The sequence below is a fragment of the Corapipo altera genome, unplaced genomic scaffold (assembly GCF_003945725.1).
Source record: "Corapipo altera isolate COAL_440 unplaced genomic scaffold, ASM394572v1 46, whole genome shotgun sequence".
NCBI lineage: Eukaryota > Metazoa > Chordata > Aves > Passeriformes > Pipridae > Corapipo > Corapipo altera.
The window spans coordinates 4,076,135-4,094,287 of record NW_020884883.1 but is presented as its reverse complement, the minus strand read 5'-3'; the positions used below and the strand labels follow the sequence as shown (position 1 = coordinate 4,094,287).

The 18,153-nt window shown below is 36.3% G+C and overlaps 1 long non-coding RNA gene across 3 annotated transcripts; it reads right to left on the bottom strand.

The window, feature by feature from the left end:
* Positions 1-2,674: 2,674 nt before the first annotated feature.
* Positions 2,675-15,345, bottom strand: LOC113946198. Of its 3 annotated transcripts, none has more exons than XR_003527342.1 (4): positions 15,126-15,345; positions 14,457-14,536; positions 13,650-13,765; positions 2,675-2,925 (listed from the first exon to the last, which is right to left on the bottom strand). It is a non-coding gene; the product is annotated as an uncharacterized LOC113946198 (long non-coding RNA). The 3 variants fall into 3 exon arrangements; XR_003527344.1 differs by having other exon boundaries at positions 13,650-13,733; XR_003527343.1 differs by lacking the exon at positions 14,457-14,536.
* Between the last annotated feature and the right edge of the window lie 2,808 nt (positions 15,346-18,153).

Below are 18,153 nucleotides of genomic sequence, written 5' to 3'. Positions count from 1 at the left end.
TTCGTGACGGTCTGGTATCTCCAGGAGATTCAAGCTCCTTGCAGGGCCTCTGTGCCCTGTCTCAGGCTGCGAGCTTCTTTGTAGCTTGCAGCAAGGGAGGGCCCCCAAGGCCAACCTCCACACACCGTCCCAGCTGAGCTCTCAGGACGACTGAGCTTCTTAGCTCCTTTACTCCATCTAGGACTTCTAATCAGTAAAAGTCCACCCCCTCCATTTTGGAGGGATCTCCAAGAAAGTTTAGGGGAGTTTTGCAGTTCTTACCCCCAAGTTTTCTCTCTGTAGAAACTTAGTTCTGTTCTCTGCTGCCATTCTTTCTCTCTCAGGTTTGCAGAAGTTCTGCCTGCTTTGCTGCATGGTTGTTTTGCTGCTCTCTTATCTTTTGGCTCTGTGCCGCCGCTTTTCCTCCGGTCGGTGCTGGCTGCCATGGTTTTCAGTATCTCTGGTTGTTGCTCACAGTGGAAAAGCATCTCCCAGCTTAACTACAGACACTTAGCCCAGTCTAACACTGTTCCAAGTCTCTGCAGTCCCCAACTGGGGTTGGGGGGGCCCCGGAGGCCCCAAGGGGCTCCGAGCCCCCTTCCTCGTGGTCTCCTACAACATGGCTACTTTCTTCTACTCACCAAACTACAACTCTTCTCTTCCGGTGCTTGTGATATGTTTACATTTCTGCAGGAGCGCTCATTGGGCAGAACTTCAAAACTTCCAGGGGTTTCCACCCCTGGGGGTTACCACTTTTCAGCCTCTGGGGGAAAACAAGGTTCAAACCACTACAGAATGTTAATTTTGATTCCAGATATCATTTGACTAAATTAGTATTTTTTGTGCAAAGATGCTTGTCTCATTTTGATAGAAGCAATTCCCTCTTTCAGTTTCTGTTTATCCAACTCTGTCTGAAATAACTGAAATAACTTATATCAATGCTTTTTATTTTTCAACTCATCAGGAAATGGGAAAAGTTAAAAAGGTCAATGTTCCTTTTGGTCACTGGAAAAAGTATTCTTAAAAGAATAAAAACATTTATCTTTTCAAAGCTTAAACTTTTATAAATGACTGTATTATCTGTATTTATTTCCTTTATCAGAATTGTTCAAAGTTCAAAAAAAAGCCATTAGAAAATTAGTCTCATTTTTCTTATAGGTTATTACGAGTTTAATTAATGATACATTATAGAATAACTCCCTTGCATTGTTTTCCTAAAATAATTGTTCAAGATAAGAAGCTGTAGTCAAAAAACTTGACTACTTCAGCTTCTGCTTAGGCTATACAGAAACATCTGTCATTGGAACATGATTTTATTCATTTATTTTAACCTACCATGGGTTTCCTACTCTTGAATTAATTAACTTGTGCAGGCGAACACTGGCATAAAAACTGATTAGAGGACTGAGGCCACTCTTAACCTCTATGGCACCTCAGGTGTGAATCCCAGCTCTTCTGATTATTTTACTTATGTTTTATTGCCCTTTAACTGCCTCATCACAAAGTGGTTGCTCTGGATAGCAGAGACCATCACTGTGCCCTCACCAAGATACAGGAGCTTTAGCTGGGATGTGGGTCTGGCTCTGTGTTTTCCAAAAAGATGAATACGATATGCAGAGATAGAGCCTTTCTTCACACCCTGGGCTCTGGCCTTTCTGCAGTTGCTGCAGTCACTGGGCCAGCTGGGATAAGCTGGAAGGAGCCAAGACTGTACCTTCAGGAAACAGGGTTGACTTATTTTTATAGAATCATAGAATGGTTTAAAGGACCTACCTTAAAGATCATGTAGTTCCAGCTCCCCCCTGCTAAAGACAGGGAGGCCACACTTTAGATCAGGTTGCTCAGGGTCCCATTCGACCTGACCTTGAACACTTTCAAATATTATTTTTAAAATACTTCAGAACAGCCTGTGTGTTTGTCCGGGTACCCCTGCTGTCTCTTTAGACAAGTGTTTGGATTCATCCAGCTGTCGCTTTTGGCCAAGACCCTCATTAGCTGCCAGACCGCTGTCACAAAAATCCTGAAACAACTTCTCCCCTTTTAATTGGATTATTTAAACAATGTGCTTTACCACTGTCTTCCCAGTGTGGCCTTCAAATCCTGCTCCCCTGACTTTGCCCATTTACAGCACAAACCATTGGTGGCTGACAGGAGTTCCCCGCTGATGGACGTTCAGCCATTCCTCCTCCCTCCCCTTGTCCCTCGTCACATCTTTTCCCACCTCTGAGCTGTCACCACCTTTCTCTAAGCTGTACCAAGGAGAAGAGGAGAAAATTAATTGTGTCATTTTAACATAACATCTTTCTACAATCATAACCCTGGAAATGTTGCCTCCTTGCAATTACAGTGAACTTGCATGGGTGCAACTTCATTTATTTAAATAGCCTGACATCTGATTGACACATGCAAGTATGTGAGCAGAATCTTGGCCTACACCTTTGTCACTGTGAGTTATTTCAAATGTAAGAACATTATTTACTACTTCAGTTACATAAGGATAGATATAACTAGACATATATTGCTGCTGTCACTTCTCCCCAAAAATACAGAATTAATGAACTCTGGTCAGACAGTCCTGGCTTGTCTCAGGTTTGTCTGGTGGAGGTTTTGGGGGCAATATGTGGATCCTTTTTTTTTTTTCAGTAGTTAAGTTTTAAATTTATTATAAAACTTTAGCTACAGGTTATTTCTCAGATGATAACATGAAATTTTTTTTTTACTAGAAAGCTCCTCCTTTTCAAACCTGACCTGTGGAACAGTGAAGCTGTTTTCTTGTATTTTGCTGTGTTTGTAACTGGATCCATTCAGCCCTGAGACTACAGACTTCCTTTGTTCCTTTGTTGCATTCAAAATCCTGCTAAAGGTAAAAGAAAACTCACAAACCTGGGATTTATTGCTAAGTGTAGATGAAAACTTCACAGTCAAAATGAAGAAATATTATTAGTCCTGATTTAAGACAAAGGAAAGGAAAAGAGAAATAAGTAAGAAAATTAAAGGTTCAGACTTCATAGTATCTGCATCTTGATCTACTGTTGTATCATGTCACATACCATGGTAGTTGGTTTTGACCAGGGTGGCCAGGAGCATTACAGCATTCTCGGTTTTTCACCAGGAGGAGTACAACTTTAATACTGATGGTTTCCTTTTCCTTACTCTAGGGTCCACTTTCATTTGTATTCTTCCTTACCCTTTCTATACCTTGTATATTCTTCACTGATCTAAAATACTACATTAAATCTCTATTTAATTTATATGGAGTGTGAGTTACCCCAGATACAAGCTCTTTGTTTTCTCTTACCCTTGTATCTGGTTGTGCTCGACTCCCTAAACTGACATTTCTGCAGCTGATGAGCTGCAGGGATAGGGATGCAGATCCTCCAGTGCCCAGCTGTTATGATGCCATGCCATGTCTATCCCACACAGCATCCCATGCCTGTGTTCCAGTTTCCAACACCTTGATCTCATTCCATCACTATACTCTACATCATGGCACTGCACAAATGTTTCATTCTACACAAAAAAAACTACTTCTTACTAGTATTAATTTAAATTTAGTTATAAAAAACCTATGTAAAAGTAAGACAAATTAGGTCATAAATTTCATTTTAAAACTGATCCAGCTAACAAAGTGAAATAAAATTCCTGGCAGGCCAAGAAAAGCCTAGAAAATAACTTTGACAAGTTCTACTACTGAGACCTTACAAGATTAATACAAGGTACACTACTCTCGCAAACATAGTTTTCTGCCAGAAAAAAACCCAAACAAATGAAATATTACGTACCAGTTCTACACTTTACAGAACAATGCACTATAACACAGCCCCCCAAAAATACCTTTTGAGCAGTGACTGACTACATAAGCACCTTAACTCATCTCAAATAATGTATGTTACGAAGAAAGAGAAAAAACTAAATAGAATTGTTAGTTTGATATGGTACCAAATATGTTGGTTGTGTCCTGGTTTTGTCAGATATATTTTTAAAAAAACAACTATCAAAGCTATTCCATCTAAATAAAATTTGAGCACTTCATTATTACTTGTTTGGAAAATTTTTTTTGAACAATAAATCTGAACAGTCCGCATCAAACAATTATACACCACATAAGTGGGGCATATTTTGGTATGTTACATCATCTTAATATTTCTTGCTGGATATTTTCTGTTTTCAGTTCTCCATGTTTCTTTCGAATAGATAAATAAGTACTTAATTCCTGAGCATTATGTATAAAAGATTATTACAGATTCACAGATTAATTTTAAGAAAATTATGGTTTATTAAGAAGTTTGGAGTTTTTAACACAAATATAGCAAGCACAGAAACTAGACGAGTTGTAATACCTGTTGTTTCTGTCAAAAATAAAAGAACAGAAAGGTTCTGTATGATCCTATTTGACATTATGTTTCAGTACTGGTCAAGATATTTATACCAGATAGAATTGAAAAAAGTGTCAAAATTAGCTGAGCCTAGATGGTCAGGTAAAGCTCAGAGAAGAGAACTTTAAAATGTAACATTTCAAAATGAAGAATGTAAGTGAAACTAATATCAGTTTTGGCATTTGAAAATTATTTTTTTCAGTAGATAACCTTATCTTGTTGCAATTTGAGCCAAATAAAAATAGATTTTTTTAAATTTTTTTTTTAAACTGCTTGTTGGGGAAGTTGGAGGTTGTTACGTAAAGGATAAGCTTCCTTCATGTTGTTTTTTTTTCAAATGGAATGAGTGTTTTCCCTTCATTGTTTTGGTAAATTTTATGGAAACAAATGTTATTGAAAGGATAATATTTTGAACTTAAAAAACCTTCATTTTATTCTTTTGAAATCTAATCATATTATACATATTTTATAAGAATTCCAGAAATATTTCCTTTTTTCTAAAAGAAATTAAGAAGACATAGAAACTTCATTTCTATTTTATGAATCAGTGAACTAATTCTCAGCTAATTTGCATGTTTACTTGCTTTTTCTATGTGAATGAAAATAATTTGTACCAAATTTAGAGAATGGATTATCTCAGAAATTAAAATGATTGTCTTAATTTTCAGTTCTTCAAGAATCCAGAAAAAAATATTTTACAGTTATTTTAATTTAGATACTAGAGTATGGAAAACAATAAGTTAGGTTCACATTTTATATAATTTTTTCTTACCATACTAAATTATAAGATGATGGTGATAGAGTGTGAATGTTGATGTCATCTAGTTCTTTATGATATTTTCTTTGTGATCCCAGTAACTGTAAATTTCTGATTACTTTTGGAGCTTTAATCCCAAAAATTAGCATAACATCAATTTTGTTTTTCTTCATTTTGAGGAAGAAGCCTTCATAGTTTCTCAGCATTAAGGACAGTTTCTCACATAGTCTTAATCTAGCTGTTTAATACATGATCAAGCTCTCAATCTCAACCAAAAATATTTGAAATTTCCTATTTTCCTAGTGTACATTAGCTGATCTATTTCTGTTTAGTCTATGTATCTCTGAAAAGAAAAACCATATTTTTCTAACAAAAAATCAAAGTCACACTTCTGCACCTAAATGCTCTGACTTCTCCAGCTCTGTTCATAAAGGTGGGTCAGCATATGAAAACATATGGAAATGGTCTGGTATCTTTCACAGCTCAGAGCTGCTTCATTCACATACCTAAAATGTACTTGCAACGTTACAAGAAAACTCTCCACAGTGCCACCCAAGGCTATGGCTGCTGCTCTTTCCATTATAGGGTCTCTCCTCTTGCTACTGTTTTTTGTGTTTCTTTCCTACTTCTTTTCCAGCTGACACATTCTTTGTTTCAGTCTCTCTGAAGTTCCCTGGTTACCCTTTAATCCTTCTGTGGTCATCTTCCTCTTTAAATAGGAAAGCAAACACCTGGAGCAAACACCCTCCAGACAGTTCTCTGTATTCAATCTACATGCAGTGTCTACACTCGCAGCCTGATCTTTACTGCTATACAGGCCACTCAAGAGTGGTGGCCATGCAGGCACCCACAGTATCTTTCTGTACTTCAAAAAATTGAGTTTACACTTAAATATCTCTCATAATCAGCAACAACAACAACAAAGGTTGTCACTCCTATTGGAGTTTATACAAAAGCATGCGAAATGCTGTAAACAAAGAAGCAAGACCTTTGCGTCTCCAGTTTTCAAACAGTATTGATGATAATCATGTTTCCATACCAAATGCCATTACTAAATTTAACTCTATAGGTGTGTTTATAAAAATGCTTGAACCTCTATGTAGTCTACATTTGACTCCTGATTTTTTTATAAAAAGTCTTTTTTTTGTTGTTTTATGGATGAAAGAATTTTATGGAGTTTTATTAGTTGTTTGGTTGTTTGGGTTTTTTTGGATTTTTTTTTTTTGTCTAGAGGGTAAAAATTAAGTATATGAAATATTGAAAAAATAGAAACATATATTATGTTTCAAAGAAAACCCAAATAATTATAAGATAAACTGGTTTGCATTTCAGTACTTATGTAGCATTACTTAGTGTTTTCAGAACTGCCAGTGTTTTTGAGTTTTTTTCATTCCCACTTTTCTTGACTGCTGATTAGTTACCATATGCTCAGATAAAGCCAAAAACCTCTAGCAGCTGAACAGGTGTTCTATGCAGTGCGTGTGTTAAGGAATTTTTTTGCATATTAACAATTACTTGTTTTCAGAGTTTCTCCTTTTTAGCATCTTTTAAAATTTATTGGTAACACTAATTCTGGTACTCTACGGTTCTCCCAGTTTTGTGGCAGGTAGATACAAAGTTTTGCTGACTCTCTGAATGTCTATTGTTTATATATAACTAGATAAGACTGTGAATGGACTACTGAGAAGAGATACATGCAATAGGAAAAAGTGACAGGTACAAAGGTCTTCCATTTCTTCCACAAACTGATTTCTTTTTTCTGTCTCAAAAGTCCACATCCCTTTAGATTGGAGAGAAAAATTTAGGAGAAGGTGCTACTGAGCTAGTTGCATAAACTAACTTCTGAAAGATTTCAGGGATAGATACACCATTGTTATCTGATACCTGAAGAGCCACAAAATGTTTTCTGGCTTCCAAGACCCAGTGCTCATCCAAGGAACAAAAGGTATTTTGCTTATCAATTGAAAATCCAAAGATCACTTTCATTTTATTATCAATAGCTACATCATAAGGTTGATTATTATAAAACTATCTTTCAAATTTTTCTGGGTTTTTAACTTTTTTCTTTTTCCTTCTTATCACAAACAGTAATAGCATGCATGAACTTCTGTAATATACATCTCACAAGACAAATTGATCGTTACATAAAAAAATTTGCAGCAAATAATTTCTATATGACATCAAAGAAACTACGTAGAACAACTCTTTTAAATAACTTTATTTCTTTGTCTCAAACTTTTTTAATCTGCTGTCAGCACAAGAACCTTTCTAATGCAATTATTTCATGGAGTTTTAAGTATTAAAGATATGAAGGACAGAATTCATGTTGCTGGTTTTGTTATTATTTTTATTACCTTGAAATATTTTCATCAGAACATTATCTTGTATAATTTGTGCAATATATCTTCTTTAAAAACCACCCTGAATGTGTAATAAGGCCCTGCACCTTATTGTTTAAATTCATGGGTTTGGGGTTTTTTTCCTGTAGTATCCAAAAAGTGATGATTTTTTATAAGATTAGCTGTCCAGATCCATTCACAAGACTGTGAGAAGCTGGTCATGAGGATGTGCACAAAAAAACTCTGACAGTATGATTGAATACTATATTTAGATTCTCTGAGTCTTTCATTATTTTGGTGATATTTTTTACTGAGGTAAATGATAAGTTAGAATTTCAAAATAGATTTTTTTTGGTTTTTGTATTAGGAGAGAACACAAAACTATATTTAGAACTATAGTTCTAAATACTTTTGGCATTCATGTTAATATGAAGTGTTTTCTCTCTGGAAAAACTGAATCAAAACTCCTAAAATTTAAATATTTTTTTTCTCAGTAATTCATTTTTAATCAAGTCTAGTTTAGATTTAGAAGATTTATTAGCTTTACTCTGTTTAGAAATAATTAAATCATAGCCCTCTATTATTACCTCTGGTTTGAGAACATTCCCTTCTGTCTCCATTAGGCTTTTACCCAATTTCTCGCTTCTTTCCTCACTAGCAGTAATTGTTTCACGCAGAGAGTCCAGCTGTTAGACCATAATATCATTGTCCCAATCTATCATATTCAATGAGTTCTAGAAAGATAAATCACTTCTGAATGCTAAAACGAGGAGATATCTAAAGATAACTTTGCATATAAACCCAAACCAAGCCTCTTGTTTCAATTTGTGAAAACACTGGTTTTTTGTGGCACTGATGGAAATTGACATTCTTTTGCTTTTTATTTGCAGGAAAATGTTGTCTCTCTTAAAGGCAAATCTTTGGGGGGATTGCTGAGACCTGTCAGACACATTGCAACTTACTTTATGTTGTGGATTCAAAATCTGAAATGATGACAGATTTTATGGTTTTGACCTCAAACTTCACATGATTTGAAAATTCTTGGATTTGGCCTGCTTTTATATTCAACAATAATATAACTTTTTTGTAGTTAATGTTTTTCTTTTTGCTTCCTAAAATAATGAATTTGGTTCTAATGTTGCAGCTGAAAACCAAAACCCTAGTAGATATTGGGGAAATGTGATTCTGATATTGGGGAAATGTGACTTCTAAAAATATTGATTTGAGTGTAAAACACTTTATTTGAGTGTAAAACATTGTAAAAAGTTTTATATTCTTAAAACCTTATGTACATAAAAGTTATAATTGTTAACATTATTATTAAACAAGTTTAAGCAGCAATAGTTTTTAATTGTGATGATATATTAGAATTTTATAAAAAATGCCACATTTTACCTTTACAGAACTAGGAGCTGCCATGATGCTCACTTAGTATTCTTCACTCATGCTGTTGAAGACCCAAGGCAGCCTGTCATCAGAGGTGTATTAAGCAGCATGACAGAGACTATAGGGATATTTTGACACATGTCAAATCAGGGTAATAGCTATATTATCCAGGCAGCATAAGGAGATTATTATGAAATTCCATGGTATAGCAAACCTGTCAGCATCTGGAATAGAACCTGAATTTTCACAGAAAAGTTGTTTTTCCTTTTTGCAAATACAAATACCTTGTAAGGAGGTATTATGTATAACTCAGTCTACATATATCTATACTTCAGGTATAGAATTTTAAAGCCTTGCACCAATTACACTTTTCTTAGAAAAAGTACAAATCCCGGTTGAATGATTTTCCTGAATTTATTGTGAGGGATGGGTATACTGAACTCATATGCCTTAAATGTTCTGATAGGACTACATATGTATAACATTTATAGCCCAGTTTGAAAGAGGAGAAAGGAGCCCAAAAAGTCAATACCAAAGAATGCTCACTTATTCAGATTATTAGTGCTGCGTAAGTGACTATTCAGACTTGTTTACTTGTAACAGGACAAAATCACCATCCCAAACTGAACAGGGTCAAGACTAAGGTCCAAGAGCTACTGCTGAGCCTTCAGAGCTCTTACACACTCAGAAAGATCTGGAGCTATGCTTTGACCCAAGCCAGGAGTCGTCTCTTGACACAGTGGAGGACAAGATCAAACAAGGGACCACAACAACCAGTCTGCCTTTGGCAGAATTCAGCTACCCTATTGGGCAGGTGTGTGGACACAAGCAGAACCATGGCATAGCTGGCTTCAGAGGCAGAAAAATCTTCCTGAAATTTACATTTACATTAACTAATAGCCATTGTTTCTGTAGAACAATGCTATCTTCTGCCATGAGTTGTGTGAGTGCAAGGGGAACAGTAAGAAAACGTAGCCCCATATAGCCTACTTCTTGCTGTGCAGATGCCTTCCTGTGTTCACCCCATGCTGCAGCCTCCCTAATGTCTTAGAAAACCATAAAACTGAGTCACAAAGGCAGGCATCAAAAGAGTATATGATGGGATTACACCGAGTCATTCAGGGAGATGGGTCACTGCTATGAAAACGAAGGGAGAAGAGGGTAAGTACTAGTATAAAGGAGCTTCATTTGAACCACTTTTACTCTTTAGCTCAGATCAATGACAAAACTTTTGTTTTTCCTCATTGTAAGGATGCATGAATGTTGTGATAAGGCTTTTCACAGAAAGGGATTGGGATCTCCTAAATATCCTCTAACAGATAAAAACATGATTGTATGAACTTTAGTTACCACCTATAACAGCCCTGTAACACATATTTTTTAGAAAACTAAAGAGAGAAAACCAAAGGGAGAAAACCAAGTGTTCAGTCCTTAACATATCTGTATAAGTCCATATCCTGGGAATTTGTATGGAAAATTGACATTTGCTGGATGAATCGTTTTCCTATGCAGACACTAAATAATTAGAGGAAGGAAGGAGAAAGAGTTGACTGCATTCCTTTACCATGTGATACAACAGAAAGACAGAGCTGAGCACATTACACTGAGGTGGCATCCACCCCTACATCCTGCTTAGTTTCTAAAAAACTTATAATTTCCATATATTACTTATGGCGTCCTTATAAAAATTCTTTGGAGAAAAGACCTCTTCTCCTGCATTATTACATTTTTATGCAGTGATAATTACTGAATTGAGAGAATGGAGTAGAGATGGATTGCAGTGTGGGCAGGCTGGAGAGTGTCCCTAAGGTAATATCAAGTATGAGATATGAAAGACAGGTTCCTTGAGCCAGAACTAGTTGGACTTCTTATTTGTGGTATTTTGTCTTTTGATTGTCACTTTGGATATTAAAACCAAGTAGTTGACGAATTTTTTTTCAGGAATGAACAAACTCAACAATCTCTCCCTCATGTTTTTCCTTGATAGTGTATAAAACACAAGATACCCAAAACTATTTCTTTTGTTCCAGTAGTTATTATCTTAGCACGTTCTAATTAATGTTAGAATAATTTTAATCTTCTGCCAAACTACTGTTTCCTCCTTTGAAAACCCTACTTGTTTGAAGAACAGAAAATTATTTGCATTTAAGATTGTTGCCAGTAAGTCCATTCATTAATAAACTTTGAAAGCATTTAATTAGGGCCAGATAAACTTGCACTTAGTCTTGCAAGTAATCAGAGTAGGTAACACACAACATAGGTTCAAATCTGCCCCCAAATAAATAATTCCATGTACCAAATAACAAAGATTTACTAGCAATTAACTGAAATGCAAATTATTGAAATAGTTACAAGAACAAGTGGTATTCTGCTTGAATGGGTAGGAAACTCTGGCCCCTTTAAGTGTCAGCATAGCAGCAAAGAACTAAGCAGGCAATATAAATTAGTGAACCATAGCCAGAATTATTAAGGAAAAATTGATTTTTAAAGCTGCTGAAAATAAATCTTAATAGCTATGTATGCCACTGAATTTAGCAAATTTCTCCGATAGAATAAATTGATAGATCTAGTCCACTTCACTGCCAGATGTTACTGAAATTATTTCAGGATCTATAAGCAAGAGCAGTGCATGCATAATCACAGGTTGTCAAAGATTTGGCAGCTACTCTCATCTTTGCTTCATTGCTTTGCATGGTTCCCATTTGTCATTTAGTGTCACAAACCTTCAAGCATGAGAGATTAGAGCACTTCAGCTAACATGTTGCTACAATGGTTTAAATAAGGAGCAGAAATTCACTTTCTAAATGTAGTCCTTAGAGAGAGACAAGGAAGATTACTCATGAATGCCTAACAGAGTTGATTAACAGGTATGTTTCCAAGACTCATCTCCTTAAATTAGACCCAAAAAGTGCAAAAAGCATCACATCCTTATCAATTAGGATAATCCATTTATTATAATTCTATCTTGAAATGAATATAAACCCATTTAAGGATTATGATTGTACCCTTCTTTCATTCTACTTTCTCTTTAACTTATCATTAAAGTCTCTTATGTCTCTGATTAGTTTTGAACCTATTAATTACAGGGCACTGACTGAAAGAAACTGCCTCTGCAAATAAGTAGCTAAAAAGACATTTTTCTTTTAAGGCAAAATCCTAAATGAAAAAGATAAAAGAAATATTTGATTCAGTTGTTTTAATTTCTCTAAGGACACTGTTAAAACAAAAGAAAAAAATTTAAATGCTCTTCTTTTAAGGATAGGCTCTTGTATTTTAGAATGCAGCTTCTAAGATCATCTATAAGGATTTTTTTAAAGCAAACACATACCATAATTAATTGAAGGAGAATCCCTTGTTTTTGATTTTAAAATTGACAAACTCTCTTGTATAGCCAAAACAAACAGAACTCACTCATGTTAGCCTACAAACATATTCATGCATACCAGAATTTGCTGTCCTGAGTTTGTATCTTGCTCTGCAGGGATGGCAGCAGATCACTGCGATACTATAGCGTTTCAGCAGATGGTGAATGCTTTTATTTCTTTTTTTCTGCTTCCAATTGTGTTATTACTCCTACAAATTGTATGCAAGGCTATGCTAAGTTTATTGTGATTATGCCAGGCGTCCTCATATCTTCTGTATCATTTTGTTTATTTCTTTTGTCCTTCTCTCTTACCATTAGACTAAACTCATCAATAGTCATCATAAGCTTGTTCTTCTCCTCTGTTCTTTCCACATGAAAGTACCTGTCAAAAATACGAATTGCTTGCTTCTCGTAATAAAAATGAAGCTAGACTTAGATGCCTTTCACAGAACCTTTACATAAAAACTATTCAAACCATTATCAAACTTGGTCATTCAGCCATGCTGAATTTACTGCCATTTCTCTTACAGGTCTGTATGCTTGGTAATTTGAAATATTGTGTACAGTGACACTGATCTTTGTTCTAAATTCACTAGCATTAACCATAATTTTCAGAAGATGTTCTAATTTAATGTGTTATACATAAGTGTTATCATGTCCCTTTTATTTTATTTTTTTTTGCATAGCATCTATATTAAACTACTGCTTATGCTTTAGGTACAAAATAATACATTATAGAAATAAAAAAAAATTAAATAACAATGAGTCAAAAGGCTATGACTGTGTTCCAAACTTCATTAGTGTTTATATCAGGCAGACAAATAAACTGGTGGATAACTTCAATAATCGTAAAAATAATTGTTCTGATTCTGTAAGACCTTTAAAAGTCAGAGTGATGATCATCATTTCTCTCCTATTTTGTTGTTTCCTTATCTGAGTATATATACTAAACGGAGCTCTACTGATTTTTGCAGAAATCAGATGCACTGCAGTTTTGCAGTGGCAAATTTTGAAAGGGAAACTACATTAGGAAAAGAGAAATAGATTTTATTTGAATTATGTCATACTGTGGATACATACACACATATGTGTAGATATGTATATATATGTATATATGTTATACTGAATTCAAAATAAGTACTATATATAAATAGAAAATGAGTAAAATATGCAAGCTGCATGTAGAGTTTTCATTTTAGAGGAATAGATGAGTATTTCGAGCTCTTATTCACAAGTTAAAGATATTTTGGCATAGTACATAACATCTTTTTAAAACAAAAGGATCTGTACAGCTTTGAAGAAAGCTGGAATACTGTAGTTAATTTATCTTAAAGAAAAATGATGTAATTCAATAATGCAATTACAATTTTGTACATAAAAGGAATAACATGGAATTAAATAGGTAAATAATTAGTGGATCAAAACTCAGAGGAAAAGAATGGACTCACTTTAGGTAACTTTGGAGGCCACTCTCTCATCATAAGCACAGCAGCTCTCATGGTTTTTCTAAGAAGGTACAGATGAAATGTGTGCTATGAAATAAAGTCAGAAGAAAAATAATAACCTGCAATACAATAGACAAGAAATAGAAATGTATTTCCTGCACTATACCACCATAAAAAAACTAGTGTATTTGGATAAAAGACTCTATAATTTCTTGTGTTCATCACTCTTGGAAATTAAGATCTCAAACCTGCAGGTGTGCAGTCATAGCTAGAGGGGAGTAACAGCTAGGAATTTGCCAAGAATGCTAGATACCATGAGAAAATAATCCAGTTTGCTCAGCCACTGTGAGGATCTTCAGCTTCTACCCATGCAATTTAAAGTGACAGAGATTCCTTTGACTGCAGTACTCATCACACATATAGGTGACATCATGGAGGGCATATCTTAAGAAATGTTTATCCACATTATTTCACTTTCCTTACCAATTAGCTTTATGTTGTTTTCATGCACTTCTCCTACAAAAGAGAGTTTCTGTCACCTCTCATCACCCCAAGAGCATTTTCAACAAGTCAGAGAATGTGATCCCTCCCATCTGCTCAGCATTGGTAAGAGACATCTTGAAAGCTGAGCCCAGCTCTGGGTTCCCCGGTCAATGAGACATGGGTACACTGGAGTGAGTCCAGCAAAGGACCTCAGAGATGATGAAGGGACTTAAATATCCCTCATACGAAGAAAGGCCGAGAGAGCTGGGACTGTTAGGCCCAGAAAAGAGAAGGTTCAGGAGCAATCTTAGCAATATGTATGAACACCTGATTAGGGGACATACAGAAGTTGGAGCCAGACTCCTCTCACTGATGCCCATTGAAGGACAAGAGGCAGAGGGTGCCAACTGAAACACAGAAAATTCTGTTTAAATGAAAGAATGAAACTATTTACCATAAAGGTGGTCAAAGACCAAAACAGGTTGCCCAGAGATGCTGTAGTATCTCCATCCTAGGAGTTATCCAAATACTGACTGAAACCAGTCCTAGGCAACTCAGGTTTTGTGATAAAAGCTCATCTGAACCCAAAAAGGCCCCAAAGCATGTGGGGAAATTCAAATGGTACCTTGCTTTGGCTGCTCCAAGGTCATCACAGGAGTGTGATCAGCCCTTCACGGGTCCAGCTCAACAAACCCAGAGAAGCAGAAGAGCACAAAGGCAGGCAGGAACACAAACTAAGGACTTAGAAGAAAGGACACTCTGTCTGGGCCCTTTTCAGTGCTTTCCCAACAGAACCTCAGCCCAAGTGTCTCATCATGAAACCCATAAAAAGGAGTCAACAGTAGAGCTGGACTTTTGAAGTAAGGAGGGTTTCTGCCCTGGGATATGGGGCACATTATAGGGTACAGGGGAAGAGCATTTTGGAGATTGTAGAAGATATTTTTTAGGATATTTAGGAGGAGGAGCAGAAGTAGGGAAAGGTATGGATGTAATTACCTTCACAGATTTCACAGAATATTCTGACTTGGAAGAGACCCATAAGGCTCATCAAGTCCAGCTCTTAAGTGAATGGCCTCTACTGGGGTCAAACCCACAACTTTGGTGTTATTAGCACCATGCTCTAACCAGCTGAGCTAATTTGTAGAGGAACAAGGGGAAAATCTCTTTCCTCTATGTGTGTATGCAGAGAGGAGTGTCTGTGGTGCTAGAAGCTCAAGTTAGATGTTAGGCTGGAACAGCCATGTGTCTGTGACACCAGCAACTGGAAAGACTGGATTGAGTGAACCCATGGAACAGTCTCTGTAGTAGGACCAGGGTCAGAAGCCCTGATGTCCATTGTGTCAGTGACTGGAGTGACTGTGGGTCTATGAGTATGTCATCATTAACAAAGATGAAGCTGCACTAGTTGGCAAGTAGGTGAAGTAACTTGGGAGCCAGGTGTGTCTCTAAAGGTGAGACAATGGGGCAGTTGGCTAGTGGGTAGCAAAAGTGCCTCTTCCAGCTTCCAGAGAGTGGTGCAACTCTGTGTGTCTCTGTGTGGAAATGTCTCTAGGAGTAATGGCACATGGAGAAAAAAAGGATTCAGGGGCAGCTACTGGAAAAGCTGTCTGAGCCCAGCTGCTGGAAGGATCTACCAAGAACATATGCATATATGTATTTTGCACTAATAGGTATTCATCCTACTCAGCTAGAGAGGGAATGGGATGTTGGTACCATGTTTGTCTATGTGAGTATGGACTGTGCCTGTGTTATCTGTCTAGTCATTCACCTATATATCCATATATGTGGTGGATGTGTGTGTTTGTGTGTGCCTACTGGGGATATGTGTTCAGCCTTGCTACTGGCTGGACCTGCAGACATGGATCTGAAGCATGCTTGCTTCCTCAGCTGCAGGAAATGAAAAATGAAGTTCAACTTTTTGTTGCAGCTTTTGCCTCTTCAAGGACTCAAGAGGCATTTGGATTTGGTGGCCCTGAAGGAAGATACCTCCTGGTAGCTTTTTCTGTCTTCTGTGGAGTTCCTGCAAGTCCTGTGGAGCAAAAGGCGTAGACAGAAAGTGTGATACCCCGTGGTTTGTTAGACAGCTGGCAGTCATCCACAGCAGTGCCACTGGGTGGGGCTGGGGATGCCAACTCTACTGTTGCAGTGTTAGACAAGTGTGCAGGGACAAGGGAGACAAAATTGATAATGTCTCACCCATGCTGTCCCTTGGGATCAGTCCTAGTGTGAATGACATATTTCCATGTATCGTAATTGAAAAAGAGAAAAAAATCATGAAGACAAAACTGCTTTTGTGGTACAGCACCTCTAGTACACACATTTTTCTTAGAACAGGGTCTTTTTTCTTCTAAAGAAAAAATGAAAAAATTTGTCAAGTTCTCTGTCTACACATGGTGTGACTATATGTTGTATCATTACCACAGTCTCTGAACACCCCATGGATTTTAACATTTTTACATAAAAATGTATTTATCCCCATGCTAGAAATAATCGTTTTCTTTCTACATTATCCTCTCTGTTAATTTTCTTATACACTCCCACTCACAATACTCATCCCCATAGTTCTTTTGTCATTTTTCCGTATAGTCATTATTTCACTGTGCTCTTATACATAGCTCATTTGCGTGGTACGACTTCCAGGTCTTATCTGTGAGACTCATACCTGTTCCTCATTAAACATCATTCAGAGACCTATTGTTGCAGCATGCTGCCTACAAAGGAATTAATGTTATTCAAAACACTAATATTAAAAGTTTAATATTAGATCTCAAATAATCTGTTTCTTATTTTCTAATCTTTACCTTTACTTACACTTCACCACAAAATTCTCAAGAATGACTCCTTCTGAACAGTAAGTTCCAAACAGATGGGAACCAGAACTAAATATGGAGAGCTGTGGTAGAGAAAATGGGATTCAGATCTGCATTGAACCATCAGAACCTCGTGGTAATGCTGGAATTTGTCCTATCTCCTACTTTAAGGAAGTTCATTGTATTTTGGTCTTTATTATACACTGTGTATGAAATTTAACATTGAGTTCTATGAACAAACTGTTAACTGTAACAATGAGAAATAATGGGATAAAGTCTGAATTTCTCATTTGCGAAGATGAGGTCCAAACTCACTTTTAAGAGTGACTTCAAGATTGGAAGGTATTTCACTGAATTAGTGAAGGAAGTTCATTGTCACAGTCTTACCAATAATGTTCCCACAGAACACAGAAACACTTGCTTATATATGCATTTAATTATATTGTACCTATAAGAATAGAGATCTTGAACAAAATTAACAAATTAAAGAGATGTTTTATATAGATGTATTTTTCTTGCATTACCTCTGACTGCTATTCACATCTGACAAAATCAGATTACAGTAGTCTCCCGTGGTAGCAAATGGCCTGTTTTAGAAGTCTACTTGAGGATGAGATTGACGGAAGTTCCACTTTATAAGTGCTTATAGCAAATGACATACAGACAATTGGCTCAGATACAAACCTCTGCTATGTACTAGCAACCTGCCTTTGGTAACATGACTGTCTTGTAGTCTAGCAGAAGAAAATATTTGACTTTTCCCTCCAATTAGGATAATTAAATTTCTACTTTCTCTAAAACATAAAGCTGGTGAGATCATATTTCTAAGACTATATCAAGCCAGATTTTTGCATAATTGTGTATTTGTAGAGCTGTGAAATAAGCTCCACTACCCTCATTTGTATCCTACACCTTCAGAGCTTCGCTATCCACCCTAGTACACTGTTTATTCATATTTGACCTCATACCCACTAGAAAATGCTTGAAGTCAAATCTTATACTGGTGTGTCTGAACAGCTAGGGGAAACTTTTTACATTGTTGATCTAAAAGGGTCCAGGTCTCTGTTGCTCTTATAAGCTGCACTGAACACTTAAGGCAGATACACTTTTATCTGATCCCCTGGGTCAGCTATCTGCAATCTATTTGGATATGTGTGTGTAGGGTACAGTTCATCTTGTTCTAAAAATCAGATAAATTCTAATCTATAAGTGCT